Source organism: Camelus dromedarius, chromosome 3 (genome assembly GCF_036321535.1).
Source record: "Camelus dromedarius isolate mCamDro1 chromosome 3, mCamDro1.pat, whole genome shotgun sequence".
NCBI lineage: Eukaryota > Metazoa > Chordata > Mammalia > Artiodactyla > Camelidae > Camelus > Camelus dromedarius.
Genome location: NC_087438.1, coordinates 106,995,454 through 107,014,362, shown reverse-complemented (window position 1 = coordinate 107,014,362; position 18,909 = coordinate 106,995,454). Strand labels below are relative to the sequence as shown.

The 18,909-nt window shown below is 45.8% G+C and overlaps 1 pseudogene; it reads left to right on the top strand.

The window, feature by feature from the left end:
- The first annotated feature begins 13,329 nt into the window (after positions 1 to 13,329).
- LOC105095174 (ferritin light chain-like) lies at positions 13,330 to 14,041 on the top strand (annotated as a pseudogene).
- The last annotated feature ends 4,868 nt before the right edge of the window (positions 14,042 to 18,909 follow it).

The following is an 18,909-nucleotide window of genomic DNA, read 5'->3' as shown; positions in this document are numbered from 1 at the left end:
GAGAATCTACCTGATTCTCAAGCAAGTGCAAAGGAAAACAGACAAAAGGTGGAGAAGGGCACTCTTTTGTCTATGTTGTTTGCACACCTGGCCCCAGATTTACCTAAAGCCAAACTATTCCTGAACTTATCAGGAATCAATTATTTTTATTATTTCCCTTCCTTCTTTCTTTCTTTTTTCTTTCTATTAATTTCTCTGTCTATCCATTTATTTATTTTTGCTTAAGCCAATCTAATTTGGGTTTCGGTTACTTTCCATCAAAATTTCCTAACTGAGACCAAAAAAAAAAAAAAAAGATAATAGTTACTGGGATAAACAATGTTAGCTGCTGACTCAATATCCTTTTTTCCTCTTCTTCACTAACAGAATACTGGTTGGAGGATGATGGCAGGAAGTAGTGTGGGAAGTCTCAAGAGAGATGTGATGTTTGGTTTAAGCTAATCATGACACCTCTGTTTCATGTTCTTCAGAATTCCTTACATTGACAGTGGTCATGTGACCTAGTTCTAAACCATGAAACAAGGAGAAATCCACTGGAAAAGGAAACATAAGAGACATCTGTGAAAACAGACATAGCCAGGACACCCTATCTCCCTTTTCCTGCATTGAAAGAGGATGTGATGACTGGGATTACAGCAGCCACATTGTGACCATGAGGCAGGGGCCAAAAGAATTGCAGTGACACCAATTTTGACATCATTGAGCACTGAACTGAATGTCATCAGTTGTCTGCCTGTGTGTTTCTTATAATATTATAAAAACAAATACTTATTTGTTTAGGATACTGTTAGCTGGATTTTCTGTTATTTGCAACTCAAAGCATTCTTTAGGAATGAGTCATCTTAGTCATGCAGAATTCAAGTAGCTATCCAGCAATATCATTGACCCAAAACTCAGACAAGAATACTAAGAATAAAACAAATAATATGTATTGGTTAGCTACTATTGCCAGGCAACGCGTTAAGTGCTTAAGTCACATATAACCTCATGTTTAGTTGCAATAATCTAATGAGGCAGATACTATTATTTGTCCCATTTTATAGATCAGAGCCACAGAAAGATATTTTTTAGGGTCACAGGGCTAAAAAATGCTGGAGAAAAAAAGGCTTCAGAGTAGCCACAATGAATTCTACCACGTATTTCACTCAGAGGAAAGCTCCTTGCTGAGATGGTATATGTACACATTTTCTACACAGTGTAGACATGGATTTATCTCACAGAATCACTGCTGTACAGAACAGAGAGAGAAGGGTCTCTGAAGCAAGTGACAGCTGACACTCTGCCAATGAACAAAGAAAAAATATGAAAAAGAAAAGCCTGGCTCTTTCGGTGCAGGAGCGAACAGCCTAACATACCTTCACGGCCCTTGAGGACCCCCTCAGCATTAAGACTCAGCTCAATCATTAATGTTTTATAATGGCCCTGAGTCATCAAGTAGAGATGAAGTCATGCTTAGCCTCTTGTTTGGGAAGGCAGGGAAGCAGTAATACATCTAGGGAAGTTTCCCACCTGAAATACTTAAAATTTTAGCATGTTCATCAGCAATACCTTTCTGCCCCACCCCTCCCCTCAGCCCAGCTCTCTCTGGAAAAATCAGCTGGTAGAATGCTCCCACTCCCAGAGGCCCAGAGGCCCAGAGGCCAAGGTGGTAGAGGACTGCATTTTTCATCACCACTTCCCCAAGATGTTCCCTTCCCAAGCCTAGAAATGTCAACCAAAGGGTTTCTAGCAAAGGGGATCTTAATTATAATGCCTGGGGGTTACCAATGGGCACTCACAGCAACAGCAAGATGACTTGAAGAGCAGGACTCGGTTGGGACCTCTGTTCACAGCCTGAGCTGGGATCACGGAACACTGTACAAGGAGTGGGAGAAGAATCCGACAGAGGCAATTAAATCAATCCAATGTCTGGATGGGTAGGGCTCACTGAGCAAAGGGCTTGAAAGTAAAAACCACACCAGGCTGAGACTGGATGTGGCCCCTGCTGTCTGTAAACCCAACTTGCTCTTTTAACAGATCGGAAAACTGAGGTCCAGAGAGGGAAAGGGACCTACTCAAGGTCACACAGCAAGGGTACAGCAGAACTCAGAGCTTTGTTTCTGACTTTTGACCAAGGCAGAGGGGCACACTGAACAAAAGTCTGAGGGTTAGAGAGGTCGCTGAGACTTGTGTCCTGCGCTAGGAATGGGATCAACCTGGTTGAAGTTCCTCTCCCACCTTGGGCCTCCTCTTTGGGACATCTGGGCCAGGTGGGGGGCCTCTCTGAGATACTGATTCAACAGGTATGTACTGAGTATCTACTATGTTCTCACAACAGTGAGAAGAATGGGAAGTGGTGCCTGTCCTCATGGGACTAACAGTCACATGTGGTGGTTGAGATGACATATTCTGGAATCATATGGCGAGGCCAAGCTTGGGGCCTCTTGTTTGCTGTGCTTAGACAAGTTACAGAGGGAAAGACAGACATACAGACCACACAAGAGCCACAGAGACACAGGCAGAGTGACCTACACATTCACACACAGATGTAGACATTGCACACTCAGAGACACAAACACAGATGTATGTATAGACAGGTGTGCCCATCAGAGACACACATACCTATCACACACGACACATGAACGCGCACACACATGAACACATACATAAACACACACACATAGCCTTCTTACATGCCTCCCCATAAGCAAACTGCAGAACCAGCCACTCTGGAGATGATATCTACATATTTTCCTGGAAAAATGGGCTTCAATGCTGCCTGATCCAAGACCAGGGGTGCCAAATCCCAGCCCCCTCACCTCCTGTCCTGCTACAGGTATTTGCCGGGTAGAGGCCGGAAACCAGGATCCAAGCCACTCCTGCCTGATTCACTCCTCTTGGGCCGAGGAGCTTCCTCTTCCCTGATCAGAGCAGCTTCCCAGGGCTCAGCACTTTGAGTTCTGCCCCTGACTCATCCTGCCTCAGCACAGTACACAGGCCTGTGGTTTGCACAAGTTGGGGCACGACCCAAGGTGGGGATGGCGTGATTTTGGCGGGGGGCTGGGGGTCATTAGTAGGTAAGGGCTCAGGAGGAGGTAGAGGTGAGGGCTGTGTGTATTGCAAGGGTACAAGGAATATACTACTAGTCAGTCCTGCTCGAAAGCCGGCTCATGGGGACAGAGAGGGGGACTTAGCAGTAACTCCAGGATTGCCTGCAGTTAGGATACACCTCAGGCTGGAGCTATGAGGCCCCACCCTGCCCCTCCTCCAGCTGCATTCTCCCCACGGGGCCAAGAGTCTGTGGAGCCAAAGGGACAGCTCACCCTAAGCCTGTAACCCCTACTTCCCCATCACACTCTGGGCACCCAGATCTTGTTTTTTGTTGCTCAAAAGCCCCACATAGCTTCCTAGGCCTGTGCAGCAGGCCTCTGCCAGCTGTCTTCCTCCAAAGGCTGGCAGTGCATCCCTAGGTATGTCTAAGGGAGGCCAAGTTGGTGCTGTTTGCTGGGCAGGAGTTAGGGTGCTGTGGATGGAGCCTGGGCTGGGAAGTGGAAGCACCTTCCTTGTGGGAAGGGAAGGGATGGGAAGGGAAGGCAGGTGGCCGGAGCCATGGGCCCCTGCACCTGTACTTGGCTTGGTAACTTGCAAGTTAGGGGTGGACCCATCTGAAGTTGGTCAGTTCTGGCTCAGAGGTGGAGAGACCTCCTGAGAGGCCAGGCTGAATTTCTATTCTAAAGACAGAAGTATGAGGCTGAATGTTAGAGAACCTGGGTTCTGGCCAAGTTCTGCCAGATTGAGGCCAAGAGTACCGCTGAATAGGAGTGTAGGCTCTGGGGTCAGCTACCTCAGTTTCAAATCTCTGGGAATTTGTAGCTATGTGACCCTAGTCAAGATCCCCTCCAGGAGCCTCAGCTTCCTCCTTTGTCACGGGAGACCAATAATTGTCTCTGCCTTGTGATTAGCAAAGTGCTTAGCACGGTGGTCCTATTAAGTGATTAATTAGCATGATTATCTGTGACCTTGATAAAGTCCCTTGCTTTCTTTGAGTCTCAGTTCTTTCAGGAAAGGGTGGGGTGGGGGTGGGGGGTGAATGATGCTAAATTCAATGATCTCTAAAGTTCCTTCAGATGCTCTTGGTCCACGATTAGGTCCCAGGGAGCATAGCAGCACACTGGACGGTCTCCAGCACCAGCTCTCTGCTCTCACTGATGGTTTGAACCTATGAATCCTCATCAAAGGGCTTGGAGAGGAATGTGGTTCTCAGAGAACCATACTCCCCACCCCAAGGCCTTTGCACATGCTCGTCCATTTGCTGGGAACACATCTTTCACTTCTCACCAGTTAACTTCCACTTAGGTTTCAGACCTTAGATCAAATATCACTTCCTCAGGAATGTCCAGACCTTCTCTTACAGGTTCTCATTGTTTCTCGTCTATTTCCATGTTTAACTATACACCTACGTAGGTGATATTGGATGCTACTTCCTCCAAGAGGCCTTCCTTAAAACCCTGCAGACATTTTGTGCCCTGCTGCTGTGCTCCCAGCACTTTCTACTTCACCTTTCATCTTTGAAATCTTTGCGTTTCATCTTTAAGGGGTGGATGAAATGTCACCTCATCACGGAGGCCCCAGATCAAGCTGGGCTTTCCTGCTGCATGTTCCCGTAGTGCTTCTTATTCTCCTTTCATAAAATGCCCTGCACTTGTCAAACTTGTCATGACTTACTCAATGTCTGTCTTCTCTCACCAGAACAGGGACTTCCTGAGGCAGGAACATACTTGCCTCCTGCACAGTTGTATGCCTAGCATACGGGACAGTGCTTAGCACATTGAAAGAATTAATGGCTACCTGCTTACCCTCTCCCCTCTCCAAACACACACACTCACTTTCACACTCACAAACCGGCTTTCATCTTCTGTGCCTATGACAGTGCCTGGCACAAGGTAAAGTTCTCAGTGAGCACTGGTTGGGTGAATGAATGAATAAAAGAGTCTCCTCTATTGGAGCTGAAGTTCTGGGAGGCCAGGGATCATGTCTTCAGCGATGTTTTCCATCTCTTTGTGAACATGGGATCAAATGGGAGCCCCAAAGAAATGCCCTTGTTACAGGACCAGGTCTCCCGGCTTCCACTCCAGGCAGAGCCAGCAGGTCCTCCATGTCCTCGCTTCTCAACTGTTTACAGCCTTCCCCCTTCTCCCATCCAGCCCCGAGCTTTCTTTCCACAACCTCCCCTCTACCTTGGGGATCAGCCACAGTGGCCTTCCTATGGTCCCCTGAGACCACTTGGGTTTCTCCATCATCCAGTGGCTCCCCTGGAAAGCCAGGAAGAAGGGCAGGAAGAGATACACAAGTTCAGGGGAATAGGGGAAACTTCACTGAAAGAGTGACATTTGACTTTGGCCTTGAAGGGTGGGTTTTTCTAGCAAGGCTGAGACTATGAGAGGTGGAGTAGAAAAGAGCACGAGCGGAAAGGCCTTTCTGGCAGAGAGAACAGCCAGTCAAAGCTCAAGGTAGGACCCGCTGAAATTCCCGGCAATGTGGCTACTCCGCTAAGAACACTGGGGTCCAGCATTAAGGGGGTAACAGAAGCATTAGCAGGGGCTGGAAGAGAACCTGGAGCTGGTACTGTTTTAGAGAGAAGAAGTAGTACTATCATCAGCAATAGGAAAATTAAGATGTGACCTTCCCTTTTAAAGAGACCATTGTGTCACGATGCATGGGCCCTTGCCTTTGCCTTTTCTGGGCCTCAGTTTCCTGATCTACAGAATGAATATTTTGGATAAGCTGATCCCTCCAACTCTTTCCAGTTCTGAAGTCCTGTGACTGAAACTGAAGTCTTCCCTTGGCTTCTCGTTCCTGTTTGGGCCAGCTCCAGGACTTGTGACCAGATATGAAGTCAGTCTTACAGATTTCAAGACAAACGAGGGCTCTGTCTGCGCAGCTGGTGCCCATTTCCTGTGCCCAGGGTTTCACTCTTGTGCTTCGCGTGGCCGGCTGTCACCACGTCCACAGTGTCACCTGCTCCTACCAGCCTTTCAGCTTCTGGGCTCCTGGAGCACTCCCGGAGCTTGGCCAAGGGAAGGTGGTACAGCAGGTCAGGGAGGGTAGGTGGGCGAGAGGGGCCTATGGAGGGCTGGCAGGACACTGCAGACACCCTGAAGGTCCTTGGCTTGATGGTCAGTTTTCTGTCTTTTTTCCCCCTATACTCACATATGTTCTTTGCAGCCAGTAGATTTTGGAATGAGTCAGACCTGGCTTTGAATTCCCTCCTTGTCATTTACAAGCTGTAGGCATTTGGCCTAGTTTAGTTTAGTTGTTGGTTTACTACTTATTTCATATGTCCATTAGCTCAATTTGCTTGTCAGTGCATCCACTAATGCATGATTCAAGAAACATCTATGGAATACCTACTAAGTGCCCACACAATGCAGGGGATACAGGGTCAACAGGCTGACCCCTCCCTGCCCTCCTGACACAGTGTGACAGGAGTGTTGGGCTGCGTGTCCAAAGCAATAGCCACTAACCATTCATGGCTACAGAGCACTTGAAATCCGAGTACTGTGACAGAGGGAATGAATTTTAAATTTTATTTCATTTTTATTATTTGAAATTTAAAAGCACATCCTTGGTTCACCTTTAAGTATGCTGGAAATAACTCGGGAATGTGAAGCTACTTTTTCAACTGTCAATTTTGTGAACTTTAAACACAGATCAAATATCGCTGATGAAAATTTTAGCATTTGAGTCAAGACGTGCTGGACACGTACAAAAACATGCTGGCTTTTAAAGTGTTAGTGAGAAGAAAAGAATGGAAAATATCCTAATAAATATCTAAATATTGATTACATGTTGGAGAGGGTAACATTTTGGATATATTGAATTAAATAAAAATACACTACCAAAATGAATTTCTTGTACTGTTTCTTTGTACTGTTTCTTTTTCTGTTTCTTTTTACTTTCTAAATGTGGCTTCTGGAAATTTAACATCACATTGTGGCTCACATGGCATTTCTATTGGACAGTGCTGTATTAGTCAATTAAATAATATGATGTGAATTTACAAGATTGTGGTAAGCATCAAATGAGGTGCATCTTAAGTGCTTAGTTCAGGGTAAGCACTCAGTCAGTATTATCTGTATCTGAGTATCAGACATTCAGCTGTACACCAAGTCACTCCTTTCCCTCATCTTGACAAGTGGTGGCTTCCTGGTGCCAAGATCTAGGTCCCTTGGCAGAGGGTAACTATTTTCCCAGGAGTCTCTTGGGACTTTCATGCAAATAGAGGCTTCCATGCCACCTCTCAGTGCTTCAGACACTCCAAGATGTACCCGTTACAACAACGTCCCGCTTGATGCCATCTCTGTTCCTCATCTTCCTCCTCCTCACCAGAAGTTCACTCTCTCCAACTTACCCCCAAATCTGACTCCTTCTCCAGAACTTTCTAAGTCACTTCTGGATTTCACATATTGTTAAAATGCCTCACAATTTTAGGGGCCCAAAACAAGATGGCTTTACTTTCTTTCTTTCTTTCTTTCTTTCTTTCTTTTTTTTTTTTTGGTTAAGTAAAGTCATTTAAAAATTCAATCACTGTCTTCTACCACCTTATTTCATGAGAGAAAGAACACTTCTAAAAACGGGACCTTTTTTTTTTTTCTCAGAATTTGACAAGCTAGTTCTAGAATTCATATGGAAATGGAAATGCCAGGGACCCAGATAAGCCAAAATCATCTTGAAAAAGAAGAGCACAGTTGAAGGACTCATATTTCTCCATTTCAAAACTTACTACAAAGCTACAGTAATCAAGACCATGTGGTACTGGCATAAGGCTAGACACGCGGGTCAGTGGAAGAAAATTGAGAGTCCAGAGATAAACCCTTACATTTATGGTCAATTGATTTTGATAAGGGCGCTAAGATAATTCATTGTGGAAATAATAATCTTTTCAACAAATTGTGCTGGGACAATTAGATAGGCAAATAAAAAAGAACAAATTCGGAGCCTCATATAGCATCATATACAAAACGGTTCAATATGGAATATAGACCTAAATTAAAGGGTTATAAACTCTTAGAAAATACAGGGGTGAATCTTATTGACTGCGGATTAGGCAAATGATTTCCTAGATACGACACTGAAAGCAAAAGCAATAAAAGAAAAACAATTGATAAACTAGACATCACAATTAAAAACTTTTGCATTTTAAATGATACTATCAAACAAGTGAAAAGACAATGCACAGAATGGGCAAAATATTTGTAAACTGTATATCTAGTAAGGAACTTGCATCCAGAATATATAAAGAACTCTTACAACTCAACAATATAAAGACAAACAATCTAATTTAAAAACAGGCACCATTCCCAGCAACATGGCTGGACCTAGAGATTATCATACTAAGTGAAGTACGTCAGAGAAAGACAAATATCATATGATGTCACTTATATGTGGAATCTAAAAAAATGATACAAATGAACTTATTTACAAAACAGAAGTAGATGCACAAACATAGAAAATAAACTTACAGTTACCAAAGGGGAAGGGGTGGGGTAGGGATAAATTCAGAGTTTGGGATTAACATATACACACTACTATATACAAAATAGATAACCAATCAGGACCTACTGTATAGCACAGGGAATGATATTTAATATCTTGTTATAACCTGTAATGGAAAAGAATCTGAAGAAGAATACATATATATCTGTATAACTGAATCACTTTGCTGTGCACCTGAAACTAATACAACATTGCAAATCAATTACACTTCAATTTTAAAAAATGAGCAAAGGATTTGCATAGACAGTTCTTCAAAAAAACTGGTCAATAAGCATATGAAAAACTGCTCACGCTCAACATCTTTAGTCATTAGGGAAACGCAAATCAAAACCCCAGTGCCGGATCCTTTCACACCTGCTAGAATGGCTATAATCAAGAAGGCAAATAATAACAAGTGTTGTCAAGGATGTAAAGAAACTGGAAACCTCATATGCTGCTGGTGGGAATGCAAAAAGGCTGCTTTGGGAAACAGTTTGACAGTTCTTCAAAACGCTAAGGCTAGAGTTACCATATGACCCAGCCGTTCTACCCAAGAGAAATGAAAACACGTCAAAACAAAACCCCCTCATACACAAATGTTCACAGCAGCATTATTCCTAATAGCTATAAATGTAGAAAAAGCTCAAAAGTCCATCAACTGATGAAGGGATAACAAAGTGGGGTACACCCATTCAATGGAATTATCAGTAAGCCACAGAAAGGAACGAAGCACTACTATAATACATGCAACCATATGAATGAACCTCAGAAACATTATGCTCAGTGAAATAAGCCAGTAACAAAAGAACTCATAGTGTATGATTCCATTTATTTCAAATGTCCCGTAGAGGCAAGTCTATAGAACCAGAGAGCAGATTAGAGGTTGGCAAGGGCTGGTGGTGAAAGATGGGGACTGGGGAGAGACTGCTGGTGGGTATGAAATTGGCGGGTGGGGCAGGGTGGTAAAAATGTTCTAAAACTATATGAGGGCAATCATTGCATAACTCTGTAAATAAACTGAAAGCCATTGACTTGTACACTTAATTTTTTTAATATTTAATTTATTTATTATTGCATTATTCAATTATTTTATTTTGGCAGGGGTGGGGAGGTAATTAGGTCTATTTATTTTTGGAGGAGGTACTAGGGATTGAACCCAGGAGCTTGTGCATGATAGGCATGCACTCAACCACTTGAGCTATACCCTCCCCCATTGACTTCTACACTTTAAATGGGTGAATCTTGTCGCATGCAAACTAAAGCCATTAAACATAAAAGTGGGCAGACAGTATATTGGTTGAGAGGGCAGAGCTCTGTGTCCTGAGGCCTCCGTGTGTCTCGGCTCTGCCACGTTTCAGCAGTGAGACCTCAGACAAATGAGTTGACTGTGCTAAGCCTCAACTTTCTCAACTATTGGGGGGTGTTGTGAGAATTAAACAGGAACATCTTTGTCAGTCGTCCAGGACACAGCCAGGGTTCAACAATTGCCAGGCATTTTTGTTTTTAGATAAGTTTTCATCTCTGAGTCAAGTACAGTCCTTTAAATGAAATAAAGTGAATTTTTTTTTTTTTAAATCTCACTGGCTTGTCCTTCTTTTTCTCATTTTGTAAAAACTAATGGAAGCTTCTATACCAGCCAGCATCTCCCTCAACCCCCCGAGCAGCAAGGTGCCACATCCCTCCCTTTGAGAGGGAGATTGCCAGGGCTGCAAGATCTTTAGGGATCATTTACTCCAGCCCTTTCCAAACACACTTTAGGAGTGGAATCAGTTTCACATGAAATTAAAATACTAGTAACCATGATCATAGACAACGATTATTCAGACTTTATCATAAGCCAAGTACCAGGTTCAGCATCTCACGTGCACTATCTCCTTCAATAACCCTGCAGGTACCCAAGGCCACAGTGTTAGTAAGTAGCAGAACCCTCAAATCAAGAGTTTGTTAGTTTAATGCAAAACATCTGTCCTCTGAATCAAGGGACAATTAAAAGGGACCTGACCACAAGCGTTTGCATCCTAGTTCAGATCCTAGACAGGTTACTTAACAGTTCAGTGCTTTATTCTCCTCATCTATAAAATGTACATCCTCATGATACAAATACCATGCAGGGTTACTGCACTAAGAGCTTTGCACACACAAGCGCATGTAATCCACCCAACATCGTGTGAGGGCTCAGTGTTTATTTTCATTATTACTACACAGCACCTCCTCATGAAGAAACTCAGTGTGAAACAAATTAAAGAAGGGCTGTTCCGGTTGAAAAGAGTGGAGGCTCCACTTCTAACTGTCCTATCTTCTGCCCCTTCCCACAAGGCAGCCCTAAGAACCCATCTTTGGGACTCTAGGGCTCCCTGAAGAAGAGTTTGAAACCACTCTTCTTAGTCCATTCTCATTCACTGCACAGATGAGAGAACTGAGGCCCAGAGAGGACAGGATACCCACCCAAGGTCACACAGTCACTCAAGGGCAGAGATAGGGCTACAACGCAGGCTTTCAGGCTCCCAACTCAGTTGTTGCTGAGGCACTTGGGGTCCTCAGGCCTCCCTGCTGCCTCAGGGGAGGTTGTATGGCTGCCAGAACTCCCAGGTTGGGCTCCCTCCCTTCCCCCGTCTCAGGGATAATCCTTTAAAGAATTAAGTGCAGCAATTATGGGGCTGAGAGGGAGGTTGTGTTACTTTTTGGTAACCAACTGGCATCTTACAGGGTCTCATTTACTGCCAGTTGAGTGCTTAGAAAGAAACTGTCTCACTTTCCACATCTTCGCGAGTTCCTCCCCACCGCTTTCCCCTTCAACTGATAGCAGCACCCGGCTGGGCAATGGGGACATGCGAATGAGACCCCCGACAGCACCTCCTTACAGGACGCTTCCATCTGGTGCAGCAGGCGGCACCAACCAAGCAAAATCCAGAACAAAACCACAAAACATAAATAGTCTCAAACTACCTTCCAGCGTGCAGTTCTCTGGTTCAGAGCGGAGGGAGGAGGTGGGTCTTGGAGGAAGCACACAGAACATGGCCTGACTGTTGCTATTCCTTCTGCCTGGAATCTTCCTCTCCAGTCTGTGAGGCTGGCTCCTCACTCCGGGTCCCCTCATGGGTCATCTGCTCAGAGTGGTCTTCCCTGGACACCCTACCTGAGTGCTGCCAAGCTACTCTGGCCCTTTCTCTGCTTTACTTCCTTTGGGGGCCCACAGCTTGCTCCAATCATTCAACTGATTGATCTGCTGATGTGTGTATTCTGTCTCCTCCCCACAGTGGAATCTCTGGCAGGCAGGATGTGTGTCTGTCTTTCACTTGCTGTGTGCCTGGCACTTAGAGCAGAGATTGGCATCTGGTAGGGGCTCCGCAACATTTGTTAAATGAATGAGAAGGGGAGAAAATGGGAGAGCAAAGTGCAAAGAAGTGGGAGCTGGGAAAGGATTCTACTTCCACGTCTGTCACTAACTTACAGAGGGACCTTGGGCAAGCTGCTTACTCTCTGTTTAACCTCATTTTCTTCAATTGCAAAATTAAAGAACCAGAGTTAGCATCTCTTTCGGCTGTGTGCTCACATCTCCCTGTAAGGATTTTCACACTGAAATATAGTTTTGTCTCTAGACATCTGTTCCACCCACTAAGCTCTATGTTCCTTGGGAGCAGAGACCAAGTTTTAGTCTCCAATCTAAGCTAGCACAGTGCTGAACGTATAGCAGTGCTAACAGTGAGTGAGTGATGTGAATGAATGAATGAATGAATGAATAGAAGGCTCTCAGAAGTTCAGGCCTAGTGACTTAGGGTTCTAGGGTTCCTGTAAGCAGGGGCAATTAAAAGAGGAAGTAGGTTTCCAAGTCTTTGCTTCCTTTGGTGGTTTAGCTTGGATGTCCCCTCAGTCTTCCCAGAGCCACTTCCAGGAGTTTGGGCCATTCCTGCTCCCCCCACCCCTAAGGCAGAGAACTATCTGCCCCACTGGAGGTAAGACCATGGAGGGAGTGGTACAAAGGTGGCATATGTCACAATTGCCTTAAAGAGGGCAAATTACCACATTATCCAAACAGCACACTGCGTAAAGGTGATAGAGCAACAATCCTGTGGACTGGGGCGGTGGGGCTAGACAGAGGTTGGCACACTTTTTCTGCAAAGAGCTGGACAGCGAATATTTTAGGCTTTGTGGGCCATACTGTCTCTGTTGGAACTACTCACCTCTGTCACTGTATCATGAGAGCAGCCACAGACATTACCTAAATGAGTGAGCAGGGCTGTGCTCCAATTAAACCACGTATGGAGATTTGAATTTCATTTAATTTTCATGTGTCACAAAATATTATGCTTGATTTGATTTTTTTTCAACTGTTTAAAAATCTAACACTCATTCTTAGCTTGCAGTCAGTACAAAAATAGGTGATGGGCTGGAATGACCCATGGGCCACAGTTTACTGGCCCTTGACCTAGAAGGGAGAGGATAGGTGTTAGGCAGCCTATCTGAGGGCTTTCTGGAGAAGGGACACAGAGGCACGGAAGGATGTGGACCAGGGAGCAGTGGAGATCTGACTCCGAGGTGAGCTAGCAGGGGCACAAACTCAAAGGCTAGCAGAGGCCAGGGAGACCTAGGGAGTGAGAGAGGCCGGCTGGGAGGGGCTGAGGGAACTCGCACACCTGTGTCCCATCTAAACTCTGCAGCATCTGAGCTCTGGTGCTTTGCTGCTAACATGCCCATTTTTCAGACCATTGAAAATTTTAAGAGAAGCCTGGATTTTTAAAAAAAAAATAAATAAAGTATAACAGTGCATTTGGCAGTCCTGCGGATCTGTCTCTTGCTTCAACAGTGTTTGGACGGCCCTTACTCCAGCCTCCGACCACCCTTCAACCTTTTTTCCAGTCGCATCCTTCAGAACCAGCCACTGTGCTATCTTCAGCCTCTGGGACCAGCCAACACCGTTTTGTGAGCTTAACTCCTTATTACCGATCAACCATGAGCTCCCAGATTTGTCAGAATTATTCCAGCGAGGTTGAGGCCTCTGTCAACCACCTGGTCAACATGCATCTGCGGGCCTTCTATACCTACCTCTCTCTGGGCTTCTATTTTGACCGCGATGATGTGGCTCTGGAGGATGTTGGCCACTTGTTCCACGAATTGGCTGAGGAGAAGTGTGAGGGTGTGGAGCATCTCTTAAAAACGCAAAACCAGCGCGGCGGCCGCGCCCTCTTCCAGGATGTGCAGGAAAACCCAGGACACTATGGAAGCTGCTATTGTCCTGGAGAAGAACCTGAACCAGGCCCTTTTGGATCTGCATGCCCTGGGTTCTGCCCGCGCAGACCCACATCTCTGTGACTTCCTGGAGAACCACTTCCTGGATGAGGAGGTGAAACTCAACAAGAAGATGTGCGACCACCTGACTAACCTCCGTAGGCTGTCTGTTCCCCAGGCTGGGCTGGGCGAGTATCTCTTCGAATGGCTCACCCTCAAGCACGACTAGGAGCCTCTGCAACCCAGCAGCCTTTATGGAGCCCCTCTGGTGTCAGGGCTTCTGCCTGAAGCCTCTCTGCAGTCACCGATCAGCTTTTAACCATCCTGGAGCCCTCTCCCAAGCCTTGGACCAAATGGAAACAATAAAGCTTTTTGCAACAACAACAACAACAACAAAAAATAAAGTATAGTTGGTTTACAATATTGTGTTAATTTCTGGTGTACAGCATAGTGATTCAGTTTTATATATGTATTACATACATACAGTCCTTTTCAATTCTTTTTCATTATAGACTATTACAAAGTACTGAATATAGTTCCCTGTGCTAGACAAGCCTGGATGTTTTTTGAAATTAAAAACTTAAAAACAGAGTGGGTCAAACAGAATGTGAAGAGGGATGACTGTGTCTCATGACTCTTGGCTTAGGATGTGTCTGGAGATCATTCAAACCAGAGTGAGGGGGAAAGCTTCTAGACTGGGGGAGTGTGCCTCTCAGGACAGGTGGACACTGGGAGGAGGGGACCAAAGTCCACTGGATAAACAGGGCCTATATTCCCAAAGAGTCCATTTTCCTGAAACATTTTGGAGGAAATCATTGTTAAAGTGCAAACATATTTGGATAGATCGCAAAACTTACATCTTTTTCCCTTTTTTTTTAATTAATGAAAAAAATTTTGGTTGGCATTACATAACGTAAAGTTCACTAATCTTCATTGTACAGCTCAATGAATTAGTTTTGCCTGTTCCTGAACTTGACGTACATGGTATTTGGGGCCTGGCTTGCTTCTCTTGACATGTTGTCTGAGATTCCTCCATGGCATTCCATGTAGCAGTGGTCTGCTATGTTTTGTGGTCATGCATTAGTGCTCAGTCCACTTATTTTACTGTTAATAGACATTTGGCTTATGTCCAATTTTTGGAGTCTATGAATGACAGGGCTATGACAATTTCTGCTGCGTGAGTCTTTTGTGGACATAAGCACTCGCTTCCCTGCAGTATGTGCCCAAAGTGGACTTGCTGGCGGTCTGGCCGATGCGTGTCTCAGAAGAAGGATGTGCTTGCTGTGAGCGGTTTTAGACTCTGCCCCCAGGCCCTCAGGGGCCCAAGCCCTGTATCCTTTGCAGTTAGGTGCCACCATTGGAAAACTTGAGAACACTGGTGTAGGAGCAAGAGCATGGAATGAAGAACGGAAGCCAATAGATAGTACCATTATTAGCATCATTTTGCAGGTAAACACACTGAGGCTCAGAGAAGCAAGCTGATTTGTTGGAGGTCAGGCAGATGTTAAGGGGAGACCTCGGGTTCAAATCCAGATTCATCCAACTCCAGACTCATGTTTTTAACTGCTCTGCTTTAAAGCCTGGGAGTAGGCAGCTGTATTTTCACCGGCCCAGTGTCCATTCCTCTCTTTTTGCTAACAGCATCCTAGCTGTCCGTGGCTATCTGATGCAGTCTTAGTGGGCTGTCACTCTGGGTACCCTCCACCCTGGGCCAAGGTTCAGGCTCAGCACTAGGGTGAAGGGAGTAAGGTGTCTAAGGTACCTAGGGTGCAAAATTTCAGGAGGCACTCACTCTCAGGGTCAGACAAGTGTGAGGTCATCTTTGTCCTCAGCCCAGCCCTCCAGGGGGTCCAAGCTCAGCCAGCACCCACCACCCCACTGACCCCTCAACCCCGGACAGCAGTCTAGATCTTGAGAGGGCCAACTCATGGAGAGGAGGGGCATCTTTCTGGTGATGAAGGCCTGAGTGAATTGCCCATCCACTCCTAATTCTTGCCTTTGGGGAGGTCTAACTGTGAACCCTACACTGTCATTCTCTGCGTCACTGATAACCGTGCACTAAACTCCCCTTCTGTGTAAGTAAAGGGTTGGTTTCTGTGACTCATAAGGAACACACTATATGCTAGAGAGCAAGTTGCCTGACGTTTCTAACCCTCCTTTTCTCCATCTGGAAAATGGGAACTCCATGCTTAGCACTCCAGCTGGAAAACACAGCAGGTCCGTGGGTGAGGGATACTTCTAAGCATTGCTTCTCAGCCTTGCTTCCACACTGGCATCAACTACAGAGACTGAACAATCCGGCGCCCGGGCTCGCAGACATTCAGAATCTCCGAGGGTGGGCCGCCATGGCAAGTTTGTAAAGCTCCACAGGTGATTCCAGTGAGCAGCAAGGGCCGAGAACAACTGTTCTAAACAACTCGGGATTTCTGTGGGTAATTAGTAGCTCCACTTCCCCTGCAATGCCCCGTGGCTCCACAATTGGGACTTCGAGTATCAGCACTGGAAAGGCCCCCATCTGGGCAGCAGGCAGTTGGGAGGAGAAACAAGAATTTCTTGGGCCTCCCTTATCCCCGGGTTTTCAAGGATCCCAGCAGCAGCCTGGTGAAAGCCTGAGGGCTTAGTTCGAAATCCTCAGGCAACTGGAGAGGCTTGTGTCTGGGAGCTGCCGAGGAGTCTGCAATCCCAGAGCCGAGGGCCATGGAGAGTTCATTTGGGCCATTTCCTTGCCTCTGGGCAGGAGGCACTGACGGGGGCCCTGGAATAGGCAGCAGGAGAGCTGGGTCAAGTCTCAATCCTGCCACTGGGACATCAATCAGTGAACCTGGGCAAACAGCAACAGTTGCAAAACGAACAGATCTTTATTGAAGAATCACTGTGTGCAAGACACCAAGCAGGTATCCTCAATCTGGACACATCAAAGAACTCTGATGTACAGGAGAGAGGTGGGACCTGAGGGTCTGCACTTGTCCACGGGCATCCAAGCAATTCTGATATTGGTGGGCTCTGGATACTGACCCTAAGGCTAAGTAATCAAGGTGATTCTCAAGAGGGAAGCAGACTTGAGCATCACAGCAGAAGGTGCTGTGTCGGGGAGGAGTGGTGTGTTTTGAATGGTGAGACAAAGTGAGTAAACCCAGACACAGACATCGAGCAGTCCCCAAACATCGGGCCCTTACTTTGCTCAACGAGTACTTGATGGAATAGGACCTACTGCTGTGTGATACAAATTCCAGCTCCACATCTACTCCTCCACTGGTCACTCATTATGTACCAGTTCTGAGTCTCTTGCATTGTCCTCAATGTATATCTAGGACCGAGAAGCCCTTTAGCTTTGCTCATGACCACTGGCCTGTGACACTTACATGCAGTTTATGCAGTGCTCCCTCTCATCTACTATTTTAGATAATTCTCATAATTTCCTGGGGGAGGTGGCAGACTGGACTGACTTATCATCCCTCTTTTTCAGCACAAAACTCTCAGGGTCATGTGGCCAGTAAGAGTCAGTAAGAAGAAGGGCCCAAATCCAAACCTGGACATCAGACCCTACGTCATCCAATGATCCTAGACCAAGATTATCTTTCTGCCTCTCTGCTTGCTCATCCATTTCTCCATCATCCTTTATCATCCATCCACATGTCCATCAATACACGTGTCCATCCAACCATGCATTGCTAGCTTACTTTCACCTGCTTATTTCTGTCATCTATTTAATATACTCATCTATGTCTATGTATCCATTTAACACGATTTGGTGTCTATAGCCATCTGTTTATTGCAAACATTTGCAGAGCCTGCCATGCGTCGCACTCTCCCTACTTTGTATCGCCTGTTTCTGCTCTCCAGATACCCATCTTCCCTCCAAATGCTTTCTCCTCTGACCTCTTTGCAGGACCCTCAGTCTGTGTGGCCACGATCTCCACTTGACTGTCTCCTAACCCACACTCTTCCCTGATCACTTGGGAGCAGACCCCTTGTCCTTCCATGACTGCCCCAACCTGGCCCCGTTCCTCTCCATGCTAGACTCCACAGAAATATTGATTCACTTGATGACTGGACTCCTAGCTGGGCTGTTTGCAGCTGGAGAGCAAAGATCATGTCTTTTCCAACGTTCCATCCCCCTCAGTACCCAGTCTAGGGCTGTGCACATGTTATGCATTTTGTTCACACTGGTTGCCTGGAATTCACAGTCCTTGGGAATTGGAAGGAATTTTTCAACTATTATTCATTCAACAAATCTTGCATAGTTTTTCTTGCTAGATGCTCTTGCCAGGCATAGAGATGAATGAGTACAATTTTATTTACAGATCCGGGGAAGGAAGCCCTGTGAAGGACAGGGCCTTGCTCAAGATTCAAGGTCCCACAGCTGTGGCAGAACCTTGAGGACAGTGAAGAGAACGTCACTACTCTGGACCGAGACAGCTCCCGAGTGTCCCACAGAGCTAGATGGTGTGCGCTTGAAGGTCCCCAGAGAGGAGGTATGGGGAAACCCTGGGCTGCTTCACCAGGTCAGACCAGTCAGGCTCCATCAAGAGCCATGGGGAGCTACCTTCTGGGTGGCAGGGAGAGCCTGAGTCAGCAGTGCCTATACAGATAACATCAGGGTGACCTGCTGGCCAGGGAGGGAGGAGGGAGCCCTGAGGCCAAGGGAAGGGAAGGGAAATAGGGGACCCTAGCTCCATTCCAGAGTACCACACCCTTGATACAGGATATCTGGGCAATGGAGTCCAGCTCCAAGTGCCAAGGACACTCTCATTAGGCTGGACTTTCCTGGAATATCCTGTTCTTCCCACGCTTACCTATGTTAAAATCACTCATAAGATGTGATGTCAGAGTTTATGTAAGAGTTCAGAGGTTCTCAGAGTTTATGTAAGAGTTCAGAGGTTCTCAAACTTGAGTGAGCCCCAGAATGAGCTCCGAGCATGGGATGGAGTGATGTGTATTGTACTCCATGAAAAGCCCCCAAGACATGTTGAGTGAAAAAGCTACAGAATGACTCACAACTTATTGTTTTAAGCCCCATCCCCATCCTCTTTGAAACAAACAAAAACCCCAAATGCTATATATTTCCTATTGGTACATTTATATGTGAATGTAAGTATCTAGAAAGAGTACACACTTGAATGGTTATATTGTTTGTTTTTGGAGAAGGTATTGGTGGTGCTGGAAAGA